The 24,798-nt window shown below is 33.6% G+C and overlaps 1 protein-coding gene across 2 annotated transcripts in view; it reads left to right on the forward strand.

Moving 5' to 3' along the window:
- lov (BTB/POZ domain-containing jim lovell protein) overlaps positions 1 to 24,798 on the forward strand; it is a 514,518-nt gene that overhangs the window by 70,182 nt on the left and 419,538 nt on the right. Inside the window, exon 1 of one of the 2 annotated variants that reach the window (XM_072538479.1) lies at positions 5,356 to 5,383. The exons of the other annotated variant lie outside the window; for it this stretch is intronic. The gene's annotated coding sequence lies outside the window, so the exon portion shown is untranslated. Of the gene's footprint in view, positions 1 to 5,355; positions 5,384 to 24,798 lie in introns of those variants that run through there. 2 annotated transcript variants of the gene reach the window in all.

Here is a 24,798-nt window from a genome sequence, read left to right on the forward strand (position 1 = left end):
TTTCCATGTTTATTAATTTGTCTAACTATTGCGCAATATGGTGTAATATTGTGTAGTTAGCCGGTACGCTCTTATTGTGGCATTGTCTTGAAGAGACAATGCCTTTATGGTTTTATTGGTGGTGGAAATAAAACACATTCTTTCTAAGAAGAAAAAAACTCAGCTTCAGAGTCTTAGAAAGTTTGCAGAGCCCTTCGAGCAAAGTGCTCTAGGGAGCTACCCTACACGGGTAAAACCATGTGTTGATACTGACTGACTTGAGATCCGAAAATGTCCCATATTTAAAGATAAAGAAGGAAGGGCGATGCACATCGAGGTGCGTGATTGGTGGCACCTGATGACATCCCCCCTGCTTTGGAGACTCTGAGGCTGAAAAACAATTTTTTTACAATTCAAATATAGAAAAGAAAAAATGCATAAAATATATCAAAAATATCTCCATATTGTCAAATGTACTTACAGTCCTCTAACACACACTACTGTCAGTCAGTGTCAACACATGGTTTTACCCGTGTAGGGTAGCTCCCTAGAGCACTTTGCTCGAAGGACTCTGAATCTTTCTAAGACTCTGAAGATGAGTTTTTTTCTTCTTAGAAAGAATGTGTTTTATTTCCACCTCTAATAAAACCATAATGGCATTGTCTCTTCAAGATACTGCCACAATAAGAGCGTACCGGCCAACTACGCAATATTACACCATATTGCGCAATAGTTGGACAAATTAATAAACATGGAAACTTGCACCAAGTTGCTAACACATTTTCATACGTTTATTAATTACAACGGAGACGACATGGCGCCCAACCTTTCAACGAACTCTACCACGACTCCGAGATGTCAGAGTTCTCATGCTCCGCGATCGAAAATCGCAAAAGTTCCAACACGATGCCTGCATCAAAACCACTCAAGAAAACAGCGGGGAGAAGCATCGGATGTTAGTACACCAAACTAACAGGCCGATATCCACCTTCTGTAGCCCTGAAACCGTCGATGTGCCATATCTCCAACGAGCCAGCCTACTTGATGCTAAGTACCTGATGCAATGGATGTCTCCGCAGTAGCCAGTCACTGCCTGCCCTACCATTATGTGGTCCAGAGCACCACGGAGGCTCAGGCAAACTCACCGGTGACATGCAGATGGGAAATGTACAGCTAGAGAGGGCGAAGCCGCCGTTGAACGAGCACGTCGTCGAGGATGGACCTGCAGATGCTGTCAACAACACCGACCACCGCCTGTGAGTGTTTTTGTGCAGTGCAAGTGCGCGCTACGCGAGTGTAAGTGCGTGTACGCGTGTGTAGTGTGTGTTAGAGAACTGTAAGTTAATTTGACAATATGGACATATACACATTTGATATATTTTATGCATTTTTTCTTTTCTATATGTGAATTGTAAAAAAATTGTTTTTCTTAAGTTTTTTTAATAAAATCAGCTTTTTTTATCAGCCTCAGAGTCTCCAAAGCAGGGGGGATGTCATCAAGTGCCACCAATCACGCACCTTGATGTGCATCGCCCTTCCTTCTGGAACATATAATTAAATTTAATTGGTTGAGAAATGAAAAAGTTTCATATGAAAGTTAATTTATCTTTAAATATGGGACATTTTCGGATCTCAAGTCAGTCAGTGCCAACACATGGTTTTACTCGTGTAGGGTAGCTCCCTAGAGCACTTTGCTCGAAGGGCTCTGAATCTTTATAAGACTCTGAAGCTGAGTTTTTTTCTTCTTAGAAAGAATGTGTTTTATTTCCACCTCTAATAAAACCATAATGGCATTGTCTCTTCAAGATAATGCCACAATAAGAGCGTACCGGCCAACTACGCAATATTACACCATATTGCGCAATAGTTGGATAAATTAATAAACATGGAAACTTACACCAAATTGCTAACACGTTTTCATACGTTTATTAATTACACCGGAGACGACATCGTGGAAAAGCCGATTTTCACTGTCGGACGGAAAAATCGGCGAGTACAGTTTGTCGGTCAATGTAAAGATAGTATTTTTCACGTTATTTTTGAACGATACAGAGAAAATCAGCTTGTTATTACTAAATTTTTTGAACTTGTTTTTTTGGCATGTTTAGTTTGGTGGACTCCCTTATGGAACCAAAATTTTTGTCGGCCAAAATTTTTTCTGATGTTTCACGAAGTCGACTTTTGTATTCATTAAACAACAATACGTTATTAATGAATTTGATACATCACTTCATAATGACCACTTTTGGATTAGCTGGAGAGAAAAAGCACCCGGTATAGAAAGTATCCCAAGAGATATTTGGGGGTCGAGGTCTTATAAAGATATCCTGAGAATTGTAGCCTGTTATGTATGAGTGATACAGTATGTCGCCTGGCACCTAGACTATATCACCTATTAGTAAAATATTATCTACAAACCTCAGGTGGCTAAGCTTTTCTCCACTTATGTTTATGCCCTTGTTGGTCAGTTTTGCCCTTTTACATACATTCCAAAAGCACATTGAACAGTTAATAAATTTATTTTTTCTAATCGTTTCGTGATTATTTTTATAAATAGTATATTAGTATGGGAAAGTAGACTTATGAGCCTGTATTTTCTGAGGTCGGTAGCATCGCCTTTTTTATCAAGTAGGATAATTTCTGCGTTATACCACTAAGTTGGTGTTACTGCTTCCTGCAGACATCTAGTGAATAGTTTAGCAAGGACCTACCATAATCCTTTTACAGCCACTTATAAGGCATCTGCCACTATTTCATCGCCTCCAAGGAACTTATTGTTCTTCATTTATGGCACTGAGCTTCGAACTTCATTGGCTGTTAATTATTTTTTGTAATGATCCACTCCGGACACATTCCTGTTCTTTGTATAATTGCCTATAAAAATATTCTATAGTGAGGGTCATTCGTTCTCCATCCCCAATGGTTTGCTCCTGTTGATTTCTTAATTTGTGGATGTTTTCTCTTCCAATGAACATGTTCTGTCTGAGTACTTTCAAGCTTTTGTTTATTATTCTAGTTATTTCCATCGTATTGTATAGTCTCAGATCCTTTCTAACCTCATTTTTAATTTATCCTGATTTTCTCTAAGTTTTCTTCTTTCCTCTAGAAGATGTTTTGTGCTGTGGCCTAATATTATTTTTGTTTTCATCACGAGGACAGTATTTCTTTTCAGCTTTTCATTGTTTGAATAATATTATTGTTCATTTCATTGATGCTGATATTCTCCAAGTCATGTGTAGCCAGGTAGTCTTAATTTTTTTTATATACTGTTACATCTTCTGGGAATATCCATCTTCCATTCTTATTTTGAGGATCATTTTTTTCCTTGAATTTAATGTTAAAAGTGATTTGTGCTCCACAAATTAATCTATGGTCACTCCCTGTTGAAAATTTTATTGCATACTGGTTACAAATATAAAACCCATTTGTAGCCCTTAGTAAATACAACAGATGTTCTAAAATTAGTTCAAGAGGATTTAAGAGTCCCGTTAACGATACCTTGTTACAGAAAATCACTGTTTGAAAGCAAACAATTGTTTGTCTAACATATAATTAATAGCGCATTTGCAAGTAACAAGTACCAAGAGCACCTTAGAGTACCGTGTGCCGCGGTGATAAACGTTAAACGTTGACCTGAAGACGTGGGAACCTGTTTTTAATTACGGATTGTTAACCACACATTTAGAACGTTTACGATTTAAAAGCGCCTTGTGAATGTAAATCATTTGTACACTTGTAACAGTGTGTTCATCGTACGAGGGACATCAACAGTACTCTTAAAGGTATCAGATGGTAGTAGAGAAAACATTAACTACTGGTTTTTTAATTTTTATGCAAATCATTAGTTGAAATTTTACGTAATAAATTGTAGGTATGTATATAATCGGTTTACTTCCATTGGTATTCCATCTCTTTTGTAGCTATCTTAATACTGTTTCTGATACTTTATTCTTCATCTGAACTTAGTTTTACAATCTACTTAGTTTTCTTTGTACAGATTTTTTGTAACACCGGTTAATTATTGCTACACTCCAGCAACTATTCTAGTTTGTATATATATTTATATATATACAGGGTGTTTCAAAAGAAGGTAACCCCGTCTCTAGGGTAGGTAAAAAACTGAAAAATAATTGGGGTTTGCTTAGTAAAAAATTTTTGTAACGCCATCCGTTTTCAATATACAGGGCGTTGAAGAAAAAAAAATTTTACGCATTTTTTACGATTTTGCCGAAACTACTGGGAACATTGTAATGAAATTTTATACGAATATGTTTTGGAAGCTGATACATCCCATGAATTTGTTTTTATATCTGATTCTCATAGAGGGCGCTAGTTACACGGATCGTACTAAGTATTAGTCAATATAACTTTTTTAAGAGTATAATTATTAATCAAAGTTTTAAGTAAACTTAAACATCATTCATTTTTACACGAAAAAGGTACTCTTGGTAAAACTCGATACTGCGTACCATTTTCGGAATATTTTGATTTGAAAATTATAAAGTAGTAATTGATGCTGGTAGTAAAGATAAAGTTCTAATCGGTATACCTCTATTTTCTCCAAGTGTGCCATGGAAATCTGACATTTATTGATTTTTATGACGATAAATCAACAATAATTAGAGTTTTGAAACCTTTTTATTTGTAAAATCAAATCAAAATGTACTCAAATGTTGAATACACTGACATGTTATTAACCTTAGGCGATTGTTTAGGTTAGGTTAGGAGCTTATGGTCGAAAAATGTATTGTTGATTCCCAATTCATTAAAAGCACAGAGATTATCCAAGAGTTCTCCATTTGCGTTGACATGGTTTTCATTAAATCTTTGTTTTGCTCCTGGAACTATTTCATTTCTGATTCGTACATTAAAGTCACCCATAAGAGTTAAGGGTTCTTAATGATTTATTTCATCTAGGAAGGATGATGGATTCATTTTGTGGAAGTGTTTAAAATAAAAGTTTTCAGTGTTTTATTGTTAGATGAAATAATTTTTCTATCAAGTAACGGTCGAATCTATCACATAAATGTAAAATGTAATTCTTATTACAATCAATTGTGATTTACCACCGTACCAACATAATATTTAACTTAGACATGTGACAAGAAAACACTTTCAGTATTGAAAGTCTGTCGGGATGGTCATACTTTTAAATTAAGTTCTTGATTCAACACCTTCAACTTCTTTAAGATTCAACATTTATATTTTTCTACGTTGAAGAAATCTGTAATGAACACCTTAATAATTTTTCATCATAAAAACTGTGCTATTAACATTTTGAACACCGCGCGAATCATATACGATTCACGCTTATTTTACTTACAGGGCCGCGCGAATCACAATTGCTTCGCATGGATTGTTATACTGTGGGCACCGCCACTCGTAGGTGATTCGCGTTGAAATGGTAAGTATATGGAAGTTTGAAGTTAGTAGCCCCCTCAACAAATATTTTAGATTATCACGGCCCTGCAAGTAATAAAACGTACTCGATATTACCTAACATTATGGTTGTTCATTTCTGCCCTTTTACACCAATATGGTCTCCAGATAATATGGTTAATAAAAGGTAATAGACACATTAGTTTTACAAAATGCTTTATTTCTTCAACGATATAAGAAACTGCTCAATAGGAGAATAATATAAATATAATACCGAAAAAGTGTTTGTATAGAAAGAAGTATCGCATTATATAAAACGCCTATAGAGTACAATTGTGGACATTTGTGAAACAACTTACACAATAGAATTTGTCACATCTCATCTAGTTTGCGTTGCTTTTTTATCAAAATATGCTTTTCCCCAGACGAAGATCTTTCCTTTGGTTTTATTTGGAGTAAATCTTTTGCTATTTCTTCTCTGAACTGAGTTATGGTAATATTACAGCCCGTTACTTTTTTATATAATATAAATGCGTTTACAACTGCTGATCCAAGGAGAATTTCAATGGCCATTTTCCGATACCACTTTATAGTTTTTCTAAGACAGGAAGCATAAGCCTTTATTTGGTCGGATAAATCTATGAAACTTTTGTTTTTCATCAACATCAGAACCTCGCGTTTATCACACCACTTTATTACTACAACTCCTGAGTCACTTTGTGCACCAATTACCTGCCCCTTTTGTTGCTTTTTTTCAATAATATTTTTTGGATTTCCCTTTCGATTTCTTCGCAAGGTTCCAACAAGGTGTGTTTGTCGTTCTAATAATTTATGTGCTAGTTCAATACTCGTGTAATAGTTGTCAACAAATACAGTACGACCACAGTCAAGAAGCCCGTCACACAGTCCTAAAACAACCGAACTGGAAACACTAAGTACAATATTAGTTTTCTCGGTACCACAATAGATTTTAAAGTCATAAGTGTACCCATCTTCTATACACAATTTAAAGAATTTTACACCAAACTTATGCCGTTTATTTTTGATAAATTGTAGGAAAGATAGCCGACCACGAAAGGGAACTAAAGTTTCGTCTATACAAATGTTACCAGACGGCGCTATAGAGTTTTGAAATTATTGTCGGATGTGATCTATGAGCGGTTTTATCTTATACAGTCTTGTGAAAATATGTGAATTTTCGTTATCAGTAAAATGCCAATTATTCAGAAGAAGTTCAAATCTGTTTCTTGACATGACTTGGTTTATTTCATTAAAGTATAGCACATTAGAAGACCAATGAGAAGATAGTTTTGGCATTTGAACAAGCCCAATCCAAATTTGTAATCCCAAAAATATTTTTATTTCATCTATATTCGTATCTTTCCACTTTCTTATTCGAGCATTAGGTAAAAGTGCTTTCTCAGCTTTTTGGGTGGCATATCGATTTGTCCCGTTGACCATCATAGTAAGAAGACTGTCATCCACAAATAGGTAAAAGAAATGTATTGGTTTTTTCTCTCCTCCTCAATGATTTCATCAACGTGAGAAGAATGACTTGTACTTGGACCTAACTCGTCAACTTGCCTGCTGCTTTCATTTACCAACCGCTGTTGGTCAGCTACTTTCGAATCCAAACAAATGTCTTTTTTTGTACGACGTACTTTTTTTTTCCTTACAGACGAGCAATGTTCAGAAGAAGAGTTCAGAGGCGAGCAATGTTCACTCGCAATCACTATTTACATAACTTTCCGATTAATATATGAATGTTTCTTCATCTGACAAAATTTCGTTCATCATTTTTTCAAGTTGAATTTGTTTTTTTTTTTCATATTAGCCCATTTTAGATGCACAATTTATTGCACTTATTTAGACAACGACCCGAAATAGACTAAAGCTTGTAATATAAAGCTATGATAATCGACTACGACCGACAAGTTGATTCCTGTCGGCGTGAATTACGGGTGGGTCGCGCGTCCTCGAAGAGATTTGGTACTGGGAGCCGCGTGGTGCACACTTGCTCCGCGGTTCAAAGTACGATTTGGAAAAAATCGTACGAAATATTGATGTAACATGTTTATGTATGGAATATTCATGACATATAAATATGTTTTAAGTAAAAATATCCTAGGCCCCGAAAATCATTTATATTATATACATTACGGCGTTCAACGTGTTAAGCATTCCCAAATAGAGTATAACTAAGTTATCAACAAGCCTATTAAATAAGTGATTAATTCCAACCCAAAACATTTAAATTTTACAACCTAGACCAATTATGATTTGTTTTGATCGCTTGTTATTACCGTCCGGTTTCGTAAACTGTTTTCTCATTTGTAATTCGCCATATTTCCGTCATATTTTGCATAACCATTAGTCATGAACTATATTTGTATCGCTAATTACTTCTCACTTCGTTGGAGTCATAAACCAAAGACAAAGTGCTCTCGTCTTCTATCTATAATTTTAATCTGTCTTCCCACACATCACACACGGTGAGACCGTGCGACTTTTTGCCCCGTTTTCGGCAGGTGAAACAATGGTAATGTTCCTCTCTATATACTTTAATGTGTTTCGTAATAATATGTGCTTCCATTACTATTGTTTTGTCTTTTGTGTCGTGTTTCATTAGCACGCACGGTGGTTGATGTCGCCGTATGGAGTGGTAAATGTTAATGGGATGTAAGAGACCGAGTTGATGCGATTATTTTAGTAATACACTCTATTGTAAGGTTTGGTGGTAATTGTAAGAACAACGAACTTTATATACATTTATGTAATAATGATTGTGTCGCTAATAAAACGACTCTTAAGATTCATTGTCAAAGAAAAATGAACTTGTTGAAATGAAATGTAAATGAAAGTTTGAACTCATTTTTGTCTTTAACTAACATTGGAGTTATTACTTAAATTATTGAGTGAAAATAAAAATAGATAACGGGTTGACAGATCTCATACACATTCAACGCGGAGTACGACAAGATTGAGTATTGTTTCCTCTTCTCTGTATCACGTATTCTTCTTCTTTTTGTGCCATATCAGAATAATCTTATATTGGCGATCACTATAACAAAGGCTTTAGTTTCTTTTGCTACACGAAAATGTCGTCATTTCCCATTTTGGAGGAATCTCGAATGGCTTTTCACCAAAAAGCTTGCTTTTTCTCTATACCTCTTCGGCCTTTTATTTTTTCTTCAAGCAGTATTTCATATCCATCTTCTCTCAATATATGCGCTACATCATATATTTTTCTACATTTAACCGTCTTTAGTAACTCTCTCTTTTTGTTAACTCTTCTCAGTACCTCTTCTGCTTCTTCTTTTTACGATGCCTAACCGTTCCGGATGTTGGCGATTAACATGGCTATCCTAACTTTGCTTGCTGCTATTCTGAATAGTCCGGTTGTCGATGTATTACACCACTTTCTCAGGTTTTGAAGCCAAGATATTCTTCTTCTCCCTGGTCCTCTCTTTCCATATTTCCAATACCTTGCCCTGAAGAATGAGTTGCAACAAGCCGTATCTCTGTTCATTCCTCATAACATGGCCAAGATATTCTAGTTTGCGCTCTTTGATGGTGTTAATAATCTCGCATTCCTTGCCTATTCTACGTAGGACCTCAACATTAGTCACACGATCCACCCATGAAATTCTTAAAATACGTCTGTAACACCACATCTCGAATGCCTCGAGTTTTCTTAAAGAAGCCTCGGAAAGTGTCCAGGCCTCTACTCCGTATAATAACGTAGAAAATACATAGCATCTAATGAGAGACAGTACCTCTTCAATGTTAGTTATGTGCACTGTCCTTGAAATAGTTACCATTTTCATATGTATTCATATTTCTAATGTTTAAATTAGGTGAAACTTGTAGTGTCCATGCTTCTACTCCATAAAATAGTATTACCCAAATATAGCACTTAATTATTATTTGTCTTAAGTTTAAACCAAGATGGTTATTACAACAAAGTGTAATTTCATTTTGTAACATTTCTAAAAAAGTCATTACACATTACTCTCAATCCTTTGTACTTGGACACCATTTATTTTTTTGTCGCTTCAAAGGTTGTTCCAAACATTTGGATCTAAGCTACAGACTAAAATTTTGGCATATTTTGATCCCTAATTCAGCTCCTACTTTGTGACTACGGTATAGCAGAATCAGAAGGCCTTCAACGCTGCATAGCAGATTTATTGCATCATGCTTGTATATAATTACATTAACTAATGCCCCATTTGTTTTATTCCTTGTAGTTATCCTTCAAGTGCTTTTTTGAATAGATGATCTGAGTATTTTTGACATTCAGGACCATCGTTTTTATGGTCTCCCAGGTGGTCTATTGTGTTTTTCAGACTTTGCAATTTTTGCGAGCATCTCATCGTCAATTCTACTCTGTGAGCTCTCTACTCTCTGCGTCTCTGTCTAGCCCATCTTACGATATCACGGACGCCGCATTATTCTCTTATAATTTTTTTCTTTTTAGATCTCTAAGAGTGTAACCAGAAATGGATCTTAGCGTTCTCAATTGTCCTTATGAGCTTCTTGGCTGCAGCTATTTCCGGTTGAGTCTAGGTCTCATAGGTCATAATTAGTCTTCTATTTTCTCTCTCTCTCTCTCTCTCTCTCTCTCTCTCTCTATGTAGCTTCACAATCTTTCGTGGGCCTTCGCTGACTGTACGACTTGCCTTCACCTACTTCTGTCAATTATATCTTCGTGCCAGTTGTGTATTCCCATGGCATGCAAATCTTTTAGATTATTATTCTTCCATCTGAGTCTAGATCTACCTAGAGGTCTCCTGCTGATCAGATTTTTCCCCTATATATGTTTGCTTAGCCGTTCTTCATTGTCCTAAGTCGCCTTATTCTCTGGACTTTTATCTCATTGATAATGTTTTTTGGGTTATACAAGGTTATCAGTTCTTCATCTGTACTAATTCGATCATAGTTTGCGGTTATCATATTAATTGTAGAGCCTTATATTGTTTTTAGTATTTTGCAGTCAAAACTCCTTAACCATAGTTCGTTTTTTTTTTGTTATTGTCCAGGTTTCTGAGCCCCATGTTATGACCGTTCTAATCACTGTTCTGTATATTTCGATCTACGGTGATTCCATTAGCTTATTTGACTTCAGTATGACTTTTAATGCGCAGAAGGCTATTTTAGCTTTTGTATTCGTGCCCGTCTTGCGCTATTTATATCGTTGTGATGAGTTATAGTAGCACCTAATTGCAGAAAAGGAAAACAAATAACTTACAGTGTATCTCGGGGCTCACTTATCTTCAATTTATCAGGACTCTCGTAAAACAATCACTTTCACTCACACTTTTTTTGTAATCAGTTGAATTACCTTTTTCAAAAATTCAATGCTTTTAAACTTTGACAACTGACTTTTTCAAAATTCATTTTTAGGTAATCTATCTTTTCTGCTTTCTTTATTTTTGTCTTTTCTCTTCTGTTCTCGCAAAATAATTCCTAGATCCCTAATTTTCTTTAATGTCAGACTTTTTCTGTGCTCCCTAAATAAAAAAAGACATATCTTTGAAATATGCCTCAATTTGTCTCTAACAAGGATTGAAGGTAGCGCAGATTGAAGGAAATATTGCAGTTACATAGTAGTGACTTAAATTTATTAAAAGCTTTTCTAGCTTTTTCAGTACGACATTTTATATATACATTTAAATATATGCTTCTCAATGATATTTCTAAAGGAAACTGACCATCGATTTTGCACCTATTAATTTTATTATGACATTTTACATATAAATAGCTAAATGGCTTTCATCCATTCAACCTATATGCTTATTTGATTTAAGTTACTTGCTCTGACATTTAACCATACACACAAGCGCACATGAGCTAAAATTGAACAGGGGAAGTTTTTTATATAAATGATTTACTTAATTGATTGATTAAATGACCTTTTGCTTAAAAATGATCAAATTGGTCTTTTCTTATATAAAATATATAAAATATATTGGTCACCTTATGTACATTATGGGAAAAAAAAATGATGACAAAAAATCTCATCCCCAATAAACTAATAGAAATCAAGAAATCTCCTATAAAAGTTGTGCAAAGATATATGTAGTTAGATATATGTGCAGACAATCAAACATCTTGTGACATACCAGACGATGGAGAGTATTTGAGGCACACAAAATGAATGGTTCTTAAGACAAATTAACGATTAAAGTGCCATCCAGAGAATCTTAAATAAATAACACTTATTAAATGTGTTGACAAATTTATTAAAAGGAAAAATTTGATCTATATCTGCAAAATGAACAAATACTTGTTATTTATTACTCCGTCTCTACAAGGCCCATTTCATTTTGGTGCGATTAGCTATACAGCGTGGAAGTATTCATGCTAATAGTCGAATACGCAGGGATCCATCTTGGACTCTTCTTAATTTTTTTTTCTTTTATTCTGTCTAGAATTTTCCTTACCTACGACTTTTTTTGATTTCGTCTCTATTTATAATTTCATAGTCGCTTCTGCCCCTTTTCTTCCTCTCCAGTCCTGTAGATGTTTTTTAGTCATGGTTTGTCTGATACTCTCTTTATAATTCTTCCTTGGGCATCTTTTTCTTTTCCTCTACACTGATCTCCACTTTATTATTTTCTTTGGCCACCTGTCTGCATTCATACGTCTTATATCTGTGGCTAGAAGGCAAAAGGGGATAAGTCGATTTTTTGCAAAATAGTGTTATGTATACCATTCGACAGCATTTTTGATTGTGCACAATCTTGGTAAAGAGAGTTAAGTGAAAGTTTACTAATTAAAATATTTTTATTGATCAAAAAGGGGTAACTTGGCTATAATTTAATCCTTACGACTGTTTTAAGGATATAACTCAAGATATCTTCTGGAGAGCAAAATAGTAATTACTAGTAAAATGGTATATGTGCACATATTTTCTAACATTATGAAATTAACTGAGAAGCAAAACTATTTAAGTCGAGAATTATTCGAAATGTGTCCTAGTAAAAGGCATTAAATCAAGATATCCCCTTTTGCCGGAATGTGATAGAAGAAATATATATGAAAGTATTGCTAGGATATACAAAGTTATCCCTTTTTGCAAGAATGCGGTGTCCACGCAAATCATATTCGTATCAGTTTCTTGTCAGTACTTGTCTACATTGTGAAGAGAGCACATGCAAATTTTATCAAGGAACGTTCACTACGATGGCAACTCGAAATAACAATTATTATTCCTCCACGTGTGGTATAATTGTTGATTATTGATCACTACATTCCATATTTTTTTTTTAGTAAAAGAAAATGTACAGCAAGATTTTGACTCAGACGACAGCGTAAAAGACCCGGCCTATGATCACATTCAAGAAGACCACCATAGTGATTCTGACACAGAACAGGAGAAAAATGGCTCAGATGAACCAAATTTTAAAAACAGCAGAACATGGCCAACCAATGCACAAAATATTAAAACGAAAAGTAGGAAAAAGAAAAAATAGACAGGTTTTACGAAATACGGGTAAAGGATATGAAATAAACAAAGGAAACGCAATAAAGCTAGGCAGTCACGGTCATTGCGAGATTGTAAAAGAAAGTGTAAAGAAAAAATATTTGATGAACATAGATTATCTCTGTTTCAAAATTACTGGGAAATGGGCAACTACGATAGAAGGGTAAGTTGTATTGCCTCATTAATTCAAATTTCTGACAAGAAGATTACTACTAATAGAAGTGATACTGATAAACCTTCAAAAAATAGGGAAAAGTGTTTTACATATTTTATAGAAATTCAAGGAGGAAGAATCCAATGCTGCAAGGTATGTTTTTGTGCTATTTTTGACGAAAGTAATAAATTTATAGAAACTGTTACAAAAAAGAAAATGTCATCCAACTGTGGTATTCCTATGGCTGATGGCAGAGGCAGGGATAAACCAAAAAACAAAATTTCCGAATCTAGAATGGAACTCGTCTATAGCCACATATCAAAATTTTCTGCCTATGAGTCTCACTACTCACGAAAACATACTAGTAAAAAGTATCTAGTAGCAGAATTAACAAACGCTAAGATGTATCAATTGTATACTCAGGACATAACATCTGAACCGGTTTCTTATAAAGTTTACTCTCAATCAATAAACAATCGATAAATTAGGCTTAAAGTTTAAAAAACCAAGCAATGATACCTGTAACAATTGTGATATTTTTCACAATCATATTAATATCAGTAAGACAGCTGATGCAAGGAAAAAGTATGAGAATTTATTAGCAGATCATCATATAGAAGCTGAAACTGCTTACGAGTCAAAGAGATTAGACAAATTTAAATTTTTAAACAGCAAAAGTCAAAAAATATTTGTATTTGACTTACAACAGGTTTTTCCTACTCCTTACTTACAAACTTATACCGTGTTTTACAAACGACAATTAAATACGTATAACTTAACAATTAATGATTGTTCTGCAAAGGTCTCCACTCATTATATGGCATGAAGGTATCGCTGGACGAGGTGCCAACGAAATTGCTTCTTGTTTATTTAAGAGTTTTGCTAATTTACCTTATGAAATAGAGCACGTCATTTTATACAGTGATACTTGTGGCGGACAAAATAAAAACTCAATTGTGGCAGCAATGTTTACGCTTTTATTAAGTCAAAATAATAACTTAAAGGTAATTAATCATAAATTTTTAGTGCCTGGCCATACTCACATGGAGTGTGACGTGGATCACGCAACAATAGAAAGATTTAAAAAGGGCATTTTTTTAATCCTTTAATCATTTCATATCCATGTACCTAGATATTGGTATAACTTAGTAAGATCTGCAGGAACAAAACGTACTACTACCGCTAAATAAAAAAAAAAAGAGGAAACAAACCAAACAGAAAACGATAAGTTTACGGTATTTGAAATGACTTCAATTCTTTTTTTTTAATTTTAAAAATTTATTCAAAGGAATGTTAATAAAGAGAAAGAAGAGAGACAATAAGACTGAAATTTGCTGGAAAAATACGAAATGGCTAAGATACACCAAGGAATTTGGTATTATAAATTTTAAAACATCGCTTCAGGAATGAGAGCCATTTCAAGAAATAAATTTTAGAAGACAAAAAAAAAAGATACACCCATCGATATCAAGAACATTACTTTGGATAATTTGTATGATAAGCCAAGAGAAATAAGTAAAAAAAAGTAAGCGATCTTTCAGACCTTATTGAGTTAGTTGATGAGAGTGCAAAAGAATTTTATCGTGGACTTGCCCAAATCCCACGAAATTCACAAGATCTGGATAATACTGCTGACACAGATCAAGACATAGATAATTATTTTAGTGATGACGATTTTTAATAAAATATTCTAAAACAAATATTTGTGGAATTTATTATTTTAAAGAAACAGCTTCCGAAAAATATTTGTGTTCATCAAAATTTTTTTTTCTTCCTGCGAAAGCTATTTTGTTCGTATTATATAGAATATGTGTTTTTATTTTGTGTTTAGAATGGGTCTTTAATTCTCTGTCTAAGTATCATCTTGATCAATTGTTAATTTGTAAACGTATCATCATATTGTTGTAGTAACCTACATGTTTAATAATCTTTTTGAACAAATTTACGTTTTATTTCTTGTTCTGTCAATGGTATATCCAGAACAAAATATTTTCTTTGCTTTATTGTGGTTGCCCGTTGTAAGTAGCAATAACTGCAGTTAACACTACAGTGCACATATACAGTGCATATGGAGAACTTTTGTGTCTAGCTTCATTTTCTGTAGTTCATATAACAATTATATTTCATGCTGTACTCTATCAAAAACCTTCTGATAGTCAATGAAACCGAGATATACTTTTTTCTGATGATCGAGGATTTTTGAATGAGTGTTTGGGTCACAAACAGCGCCTCTCTTGTTCCCAAGGCCTTTCTAAATTCGAACTGAGAGTCGCTTATGTCTATATCACATTTTTTATAAATTTGATTCCGTATGATCTTTAAGAATATTTTTAGTAAGTGACTCATTAATCTTATAAGGCTAAATTCATCGCATTTGCGGAACTGGATTTTTTTGGTATAGCTGAATTAAGCCATTCCTTTGGTATGACGCTATTTTCATACCATCATTATTAACCTGTATGCGTCCACTACTGGACATAGGTCTCCCTCAGATCTTTCCATTTGTTTATGCGCAAAATTTGTTTACAGTGTTACTATTTGGTCATTTGGTCATAGTCTTCGTTAGACAAAAGCTGATTTTTTAAGTAATTTAGTTTTCCTTCCAAATTAGGTAAATTTTCACTTTTCATGCGGTCGAGCATTTCCTAGTTACAATCCCCATCCCAAATATATCCCCTGAAACTAAAACAAATAAATATTTCGTTTAAAGCCAAAAATAAATAAAAACTATTGTCGGAAAATTTACCTCACAATTTTCAAATTACTAAAATTTTAATTATCCGGGCTTATACGGAACGAAATCTTTGATTTTCTAATACATAAAACATTGAATTGTACATAATAAAAAAAATTATTGCCGGATCTATTTCGATAATTTGACAGGCGCGAAGGGGGGTCGGGAGGGGACGGGTATTATTCCTGGAAGTGTCATGTACCTCATTTAGTTATTTTCGTAGTACTATTTGATTTGAAAAATTGACTTTTGGCCACCTAAATCGTTCAAATACCCCTATGTGCAACGGTTACTTTGTTGATAAGTTAGCAGTGTACGTTGATAGTTTATTAAATTATTTTAATATAATATAATTTGATAATAAATACATATTAAAAACACTTTATTCAATTTTAAAAATTTTAGTCAATTTTTAAAAATATAGAAAACATGGTATAAAGTTTAGAGCTAGTATACTGTACCGCCTACTATACCACCTTTTTGTCTGGTTATGTCTGTAGCGTTTCCCTAATTTCACTATTTTCTACAGCAGCGATATCATATCCATCACGTTTATAGATGATTTTGATCGTAGATTATAAGTTACCAATTAGAGAGTTGTTAACAAAAACACTTAAATATAGTGATATATTCTCTTAGCAAATTATCATATTCTCCTTTTTGGTATATCTGTGACATATAATATATCGATAGGTATGTGCACAGTATTATTGTGACGTCACATTTTTAACTTTTGAGGTTAGATCAGGCATTTTTAAAAAGTGATTTTGATATATAGCATTTTTCACATAAAAATGCTTGCACGTCATTCAAGATTTACGACGTCAGAACCCTACAGCGTTGCCAAAACATCAGAATAGTTAGTAAGTGAGGAATTTTTAAAATGTCAACTATTTGTCAAACTATTATATTAACAGTAAATACACTTAGTTTTAAGACTACTGCAACACACAAAAAAAACATAAATAAACATTTTAATACAAAATTATATATTCTACATTTTAAACTAACCTTTTTAGGGCTTTAATAGTAAAAACGTTCCGCCATTATTTCTTGTTCAAAATAATCTATCTTATATGAAAGCCTATCAGCTTTCTACAGGCTATTTATTTGTTTAGGCATAGCACAATCACAATACACAACAATAATTAGTTTTTAAAGCTATTAATCTAAATTTAAAATGTATTTGAAAATACAATTTATTAATATATATTATATTATGATCAAATTGTGTAAGAAATCAAAACAAACAAAATTCTTACTATAAAAAGCAGCAACACTTCAAACAATTTTGCCACACGCTAAACTGTCAATCAAATTTGAAGTATTCCCGTATCAGTTGCGTACAATTGTCTAATCTATTTAATTAAAATTATTATTTTGTGGAATATTATACTTAAAGAGTTATTTCATAAAATTTATATTATTTATAATAACAAATGTTTTTGGTTATTTAATCAATATAATTCTAAAATTTCCAATATAATGATGATTACATTTTTCTAATTATTACACCATGTTGACGTCTATGAGAGATCGGGCAGTTCCGTATGGGTTTCGTATTATTAGCTGTGTTAGGAAAATTTAAACTCTAAGGTTGACGTTCTGGAAATTTTAATTATAAGTGACGTCACTTTATATAAATTGTGACGTACACGCATTTTTATATGAAAAATACTATATACACAATTCGGACAACCGTTGACTTATCATTCAAATATCTCTTACACTTCATTATCGAGGTCGGGTGCTTAATGAATAAATTTTAAATACTATATTTTCTGTCGTTCGCAATTGCAGTATAAATATAACCAGTAATAATCTTTTTTAAATACACTATCAGATTGTAATGTAATTGCGCTGTTATTGTTACAAGAGTGTTAATATGACTTAATTATAGCATTATCATATTTATTGTTAAAATAAACATAAAAGCGTAGTTACAAATAGGACTGAATGTCAGGGACGTGCAGGGGTTTCTCGACGTGATGTAAGCTTTAAAATGATTAAATGTTAAACTTTTGAAATGTACTGCACGATTATGAACCGAAATACCGTTTTCAAATATTAATGCTTGGAAACGTAGAAAATGAAGAACTCTGTACATGCTTTTTTTTTACTCTTGGCCATATTATAGTCAATCAAATTTAATGAGTAATTAGTGGTATTATCTTTAATATTTATATATGTTTTTAAAACTTGTTTGGTGTTTAATATTACTGAAGTCTAGTGCTGACTGACCAAATATCAGTTCTTCTTTTATCTTCACATATTAAAAGAAGAGTATTATCGAGGAGCTGAGTAGCCTCGATTGTTAAGGTGGGTACACATATGCGAGTCAAACTGTTCGCGAACACTATATTCATATAATTTGTACGGCGGGACGGACCGCTTGCGAGTTGTTCGTTCGTCGCTCGTTAGGAACCATGACCTGTCGGATTTTGGGACGAACACAAAGGATATTCCCAGTTCAATTCGGACGGTGTTCCCAGCGATATTGTTTGTTCGTATCGTCGAGATTGTGTGACTTGTTTCTAGCTTTAATTTAGTGTATATTTTTCGGCGGAATCCAAGTTTTTCGTGATAGTATAGTGGTCCGAGAATAAATGTATTGAACCTATTGACTTATATCAGAACAAGAGGATACAGAAGACTGTAAACAGAACATAATAACCCTATTGGCATCGTTTAGACGAGAAAAGAAAAAGGTCTCCATAAATTATATTTCACCAAATTGTGTTCATTACAAATGAATAAAATAAATTATATGCACTTCTATACAAACAATACTGTTACTTCGCACAAGTTGGTTCGTCGCTTTCCATCGATCGTGACGAGTTTGCAATGAGTTTGCTGTAAACATATTTTCGACGAACTGTTCGCGAACAGTTCGGCTCGCATATGTGTACCCATCTTTATATATTTACTGAGTTGCTGTTCAAGATCACATGGCAATTTCTTGATTATTTCGTTAACTTCTTCCATTTTCGGGTCCCGACTCCCAGGGTGGAGGTCGACTTTTCTAATGTACCAGTCAGCAATTTCTGGATGAATCGGATATTTTTTGACTTAACGCAACCCCAAAGTTGACAAATATGCGTCCATATTGGTCGTATTTATCTGGATATTAATAGTCTCTTTAGTGCGGATAATAAGAAACGTCTCCCTAATAAGAGCTGGTATGGTAAGATGTGGAATAACTAGAATGTGTTTAATTTTTTTATTTGTAAAGTTTACATAAAGCAGTAAGAACAGAACCATTGCCCTCATACTCCTCATGCAATCAAAATCATTCAACATATTATATAATTAAAGAACGGCTAAAGACCTTGAGCTATCTTGAGATACTCGCAGAAAAATGTGGATTTTTACCAGGGAAAGGAACCGTTGGGTAGATATTGAACACAAGAAAGATAAAATAGAACAAGACAGAAAAAAAAATGTACCAATACTGCTTTGTTTCAAGATTACACAAAGGCATTCGATTTAGTAAAATGGGATCCCCTTTAGAGTATAATGGGAAATATGGGAGTTTTTAACTTGGTACATGGAATATATTCAAATGCGTTCAAAGCAAAAAATGGAACTAGACAGGGCTACATACTCTCACCATTATTATACAACATATAATGACCGTAGACAAGACAAATAATAATCTACCGCACATTCACCAATCGACGAATTTCGAAGTAGTAGACAGATCTGTATACTTAGTGTTTGGTATAAGGTATTGAGTGAGGTAGATTCACTCTGGATACGTGAAACCATACTGAAAGACCACCAAAACTAAATATATAGTTGGGTAAAGTAAGTAAGTTAGTTAAAGGGGCGGTGTTTTATAAAAGAAAATTTAACAAGCGATAATTGTAAAATGCTACTCAGAAACGAAATTGTACCTACTCTAAGAAACAAGTTTAGAGAAAATTTTAATGAGATACTGTTTCAGCAAGACGGAACTCCAGCTCATTTTAGTGTAAATATTTGGCGTTATTTACATCTGAAATTTTCCGGAAAATAGATTGGTAGACTGGGTAGTATTGAATGGCCTCCTCTTTTGCCCGATTTGCACTCAGATTTCATTTTTCTTTGTTCTTGGCAGTTTGGTTTTAGTGATCTTATGGTTTTCTATGCTTGTTTAAAGCATGTCCCTCCTATGAGCCTATCTAGTTATTTACACCTTCTTTGCCAGAAAGAATATTTTGATATTTATACTTTATTCTTAACCATAAATTTCAATAGGTACCTTTGTAGGTCCAGAACCATTGTATGGTATCACCAAAAGATGATGTAAAAAACGTGGTTTAGAAGTGCCTGATATAATCCAGTCTTCATACATGAAAATGCCACTGAACCCCATATGGTTTGCCCAAAAATCAAAATCCAATTTTATGTTATGGATTTTGAAGAAAGGTCTCCAACAATGAAAATTTCACTACGACCGGTCAATGAAAGTTATAAATTGTATCTATCTCTTCTTCGCCTTTAAGGTGCATTTTTATTTTTGTCGACAGGACAGTCTGATCAAAAGATATCGACATAACATTTATTCCGCGCGCGGAACTGACATTCAAAAGCGCCGGTCGCTTCAAGCGTTATTTCTGACAGAACGGTTCGTTCTACGCAAAACGTGCCAACAAACAATTTTGTTTAAAATTATCTTAGCTACATTTTTTATGTGAAATATTTTTTTCTACGGCCTACAGATTATTAAATCAATTAAATCGATTAAATCGATTAAATAAATAAATAAATCGTTAAATCGATTTTTGCGACAGTCGATGGCGGCTGGTGCCAATTGACATTCAATAACTTTATTAAAATATGATTTAAATAAATTACCTGCTTTACTTTATAATTATAAGATATTTTTCTAGTAGGGGTAGTTTTCAGCCCTAAACAATAAAAAGCAACCAAAGGCACAAGTCTGAAAGTAAAGTGGAGGGCAAATAGCACCTAAATCCAAATTTTCATGCAATTCGGTGGTGACACGGAAAATTACAAGGTGTCGCCGTATTTCATGTTCATTTACTGGCCTAGGACCGTTTAAGTTAAAGTTTTTATCCCCAAGCCCAAAATAGTCGCAATATCTTGAAATATACTCTAAAAAAAATAAATGGGGGAAAATAAACAACACTATTTCTGTACCATTTTTACTGTTTGGAGAAAATGGGGATAACAGATTTGGAGTATGTTGTTTATTCAAATATCTAATCAGTTTATCAAATATTTCGTTGTTGTTTTTAAATATGTATTAACATAATACTAGGGTTTATTATACTGAATACTATTCTATTATTTTTCTTTATACCTAAAAAACATAGACATTGGCCTTGTGCGGATATTGCGGGATAGGTACATTGGTCCTGCAACAGAGCAGTAAAATATGATTTAGAAGAAAATTCTTTATTTTTTAAAATACAAAATGCAAAAGAAATTAAATTAAACCCTATCTTCTAAACTAAACTTTCTAATCTAAACCCCATCGTCGTTGGTGCCTGGAACTGAAATAGTGTCAGCATCGATGTCATTTTATTTTTGAAGATTTTAATAAAATAGCCAATTATATTCACTAATATAAGATAGTAAATCTAACAGATTTTTTACTTTATTGTCGACTAGAGATAAAGGTTCTGAATTAATGGGTTCTGATTGCTCAATTCCCATTTCGTTTTTTAGATTTCTAGTACAACCCCTCCTTAAATCAATTTTTTTTAAAGCTACAGCGTCTTAAAACTTTTTTTTGAAACCACTTTATTTGCATCCATGGTACAGCTTCCCCATCATCATTCCTTTTACGATGTACTAATTTTCTTGATAGTAAAAATCCTACTAAAATTAAAAAAAAAAATTTTGTTTCATCTCTACAACTTGAAGAGGAGTTTTTCGTACATTTTTTATTACTCCAATCGTATGGAACTTCAATTTCAGATGTTGTCTTTTTCTTGTTCAGTTTCAGATGTTCTTACGTAGAAAAACAACTGTCACAATAACTTAGTTAGGGCCAATGTCCACGAAAGAAATGAGTAAACGGCCAATGTCCAGGAAGCTGGACATTGGCACTGTTTAAAATAATAATTTAAAGGCCCAACTCCAGTTAGATTTACATTGGCCTTTTTTCATTTTAAGAGAAATGGACTTGGACCAAATTAGGATGAAAATAACTTAAAAATTAAAATATATTCAGACATTGGCTATATTTCTGATAAATGTGTACAATTCGCCGATTTTATTAGTAATATTAACTCATTATAGCACATTTTGGACATTGGCCCTTTTCCTACCAAGGTACAGATTTATGCCAACGATACAGTATATTCGAATGTGACCCTTCAGACGATTGCGAAAAGAATGAATAGTTGCTGTGAGGAGAGAAATAAAAAAAGTGTGGAATATCAAGATTATGGCAATAAAAATACACTTTTTTATTGTTTTTTTTTCTTGTGGCAAATAAACTTTAAATACTCCCTTTTATCTAGGTAATATTAAATTCTTTTGGTTTACTAACTGGAATTAAAAACTTTTAAATAAACTATTTATATTCCCCACCCAGCTCTTTTAACAGCCATCTCATGGTGCCGTCCCTTTATGCCTCATCATAGCACGTCCCTGCCGTGTCCCATTAGAAAGGACAGTAGAGAGCAGCAACACCGCTCACATGTTTGTTTCACAATAAAAGCAAAGACAAAAACATTTTTTTAATTTACAATTCTTAATCGAGTGCGGTTTCACGGACAACAATTCCGCAGATAAACTTTTTTTGCAATTACTTCTCTCAGTCTATTAATCACATCTAGGTCATATTCACTTATTATAAGTTTTATATGAAAATAATTAGCCTTGGAATTCGCGTCGCGCATAATACACTTCAAGTGTACCCAAGAAAAGGATTGAGGTTTTATTTAACGACAAGAATAAGGAAAAAATATAATCAAATTCGTCCCATCATAAACAATAAGTAATATGATAATCTTTGTTAATTACAATTATTAAAGTTTTTTCATAATATGCACTAAATTAAGGTCCAAGAGGTCGCCCAAGCGAAAAGTTTAATTTTTTTTAAAGAAATTATAACAATAAATTTTTCCGGCCCGAACAATTCTTTTTTATTTTTTTTTTATTATTTTGAACTAAATAGGTCTCTTTTAATTTTTCTGGGATATTACACATCGTACAAAATTCCAGCTCTCACCATTCAGGACAAAATAATTACAGATAACCAACAAATCAGTCATATGCTTTCCCAACACTTTCGCAATAAATCAAATAATCCTACTAATCCACATAACGAAATTGATGCTACTCAAAAAACTTGCAATACTAATCATCCCATTAATATACCTTTCAGTTTTCCTGAACCTTCACCAAAATACATAAGAGAAAATACTCCAACTGTTCAACTTTGGTCTTCACAAAAATTCCCATCGCTATGGAAACAATCCCTAACGATTCCTATTAAAAAAGGTGATCAATCCCTAGACACGCTAAACTCATACAGGCCAATGTCTCTCACCTGTAAATTATGTAAACTTCTAGAAAAAATTAAAATCTAATAAAAGCTTACTTTGGCACCTTGAACAAAATAAAATCCTCTACCAATTTCAATCAGGCTTTAGACCAAATCGATGCATCATGGACAATCTTGTACTTCTGCAATCAAAAATTGCGACTGCGCTATTTAACAAAAATGAAGTTATTGCAATCTCCCTTGACATCCAAAGCGCTTTTGATTCTATACCGATTTTTATGATACTAAACAAACTAAACCAAACAAAACAAGCTATCCGGTAATATATATTCGTTTATAAAAAAAATTTTCACAGAGCGATCCTTTAAAGTAATTACTAATGGCAAAACTTCCTCACAGCACACAATCACAAACGGTGTCCCATAAGGGTCTGTTCTAAGCAGCACACTATTTCTCCTTAGTATTAACGATTTTAGTTTATTAATAAACGACCCAGTACAATACAGAATATATGCTGAAGACATAATATTATTCTGTCATGGAAAGGTCACATCCAGCGCAAATACTTTACTACAAAACACGCTAAGTAAAATAAACAATTGGGCCAGTCAATCCGGCCTTAACTTCTCCCCATCCAAATCTAAAGTTATTCATTTTACCAGAAGACAAAACACGCAATCTCCAACCATTACTCTGAATGGAAATTTTCTCAAAGGAATAGACCAAATAAAGCTTCTCGGCATTATTATCGATAAAAAATGTTCCTGGAGACCACACATTCGAGAACTTAAGGGAAGCTGCCTTCAAAGAATGAATCTCCTTAAATCACTAGCTCATCATAGTTGGGGAGCCGATGAGGAAACACTACTAAAAATATATCGCTTTAAACTTGACTATGGTAGTGTTCTCTACATGTTATCAAGTAAATCACTACTACGTTCACTAAATGTAGTCCAAAATACTTCCCTTCGACTCTGTTTAGGAGTATTTCGATCCAGTCCGGTGGAAAGCATTCATGTAGAATGTTTTGAACCTTTGCTTCATTTAAGACGACAACAACTTCTACTGCTCTATTTCGCTGGAGTTTCAGCAAATCCCACAAGAAACCTCATCTGTAGTAGACAATTACCAGTTACTAATAATCCTAGAATGGTACCGTCCACTATACAGATGTTAATTCCTTATTTAGATATGAATCTGTTGTCGACCAGCCCTTTCACGGTCCCTCAAACTCCTCCATGGATATGTAAACTTCCAAATTTCAATATCGAATTATCTAAATATAAAAATAATGAAATATTACCTTCCATTATGAAACAAAGATTCTATGAAAAACTACATCAATGGAACTTCGATAAGATTCTTTACTCAGACGCATCTAAGACGGAAGAAGGTGTTGGCTGTGCTGTTACAATGACTACAACCACCGTCAACTTGTTTCGACTTTTCAGCAATTGCAGTATTTATACTGCTGAACTATATGGAATACTACAAGCGGTAGAAACTCCACTCAACGATGATAAAACTATAGCAATCTGTACGGACTCTCTGTCCTCCATGCAGTCCATAAGAGACGTTCATTATATCCACCCAATAGT

The sequence above is a fragment of the Diabrotica undecimpunctata genome, chromosome 7 (genome assembly GCF_040954645.1).
Source record: "Diabrotica undecimpunctata isolate CICGRU chromosome 7, icDiaUnde3, whole genome shotgun sequence".
Lineage (NCBI taxonomy): Eukaryota > Metazoa > Arthropoda > Insecta > Coleoptera > Chrysomelidae > Diabrotica > Diabrotica undecimpunctata.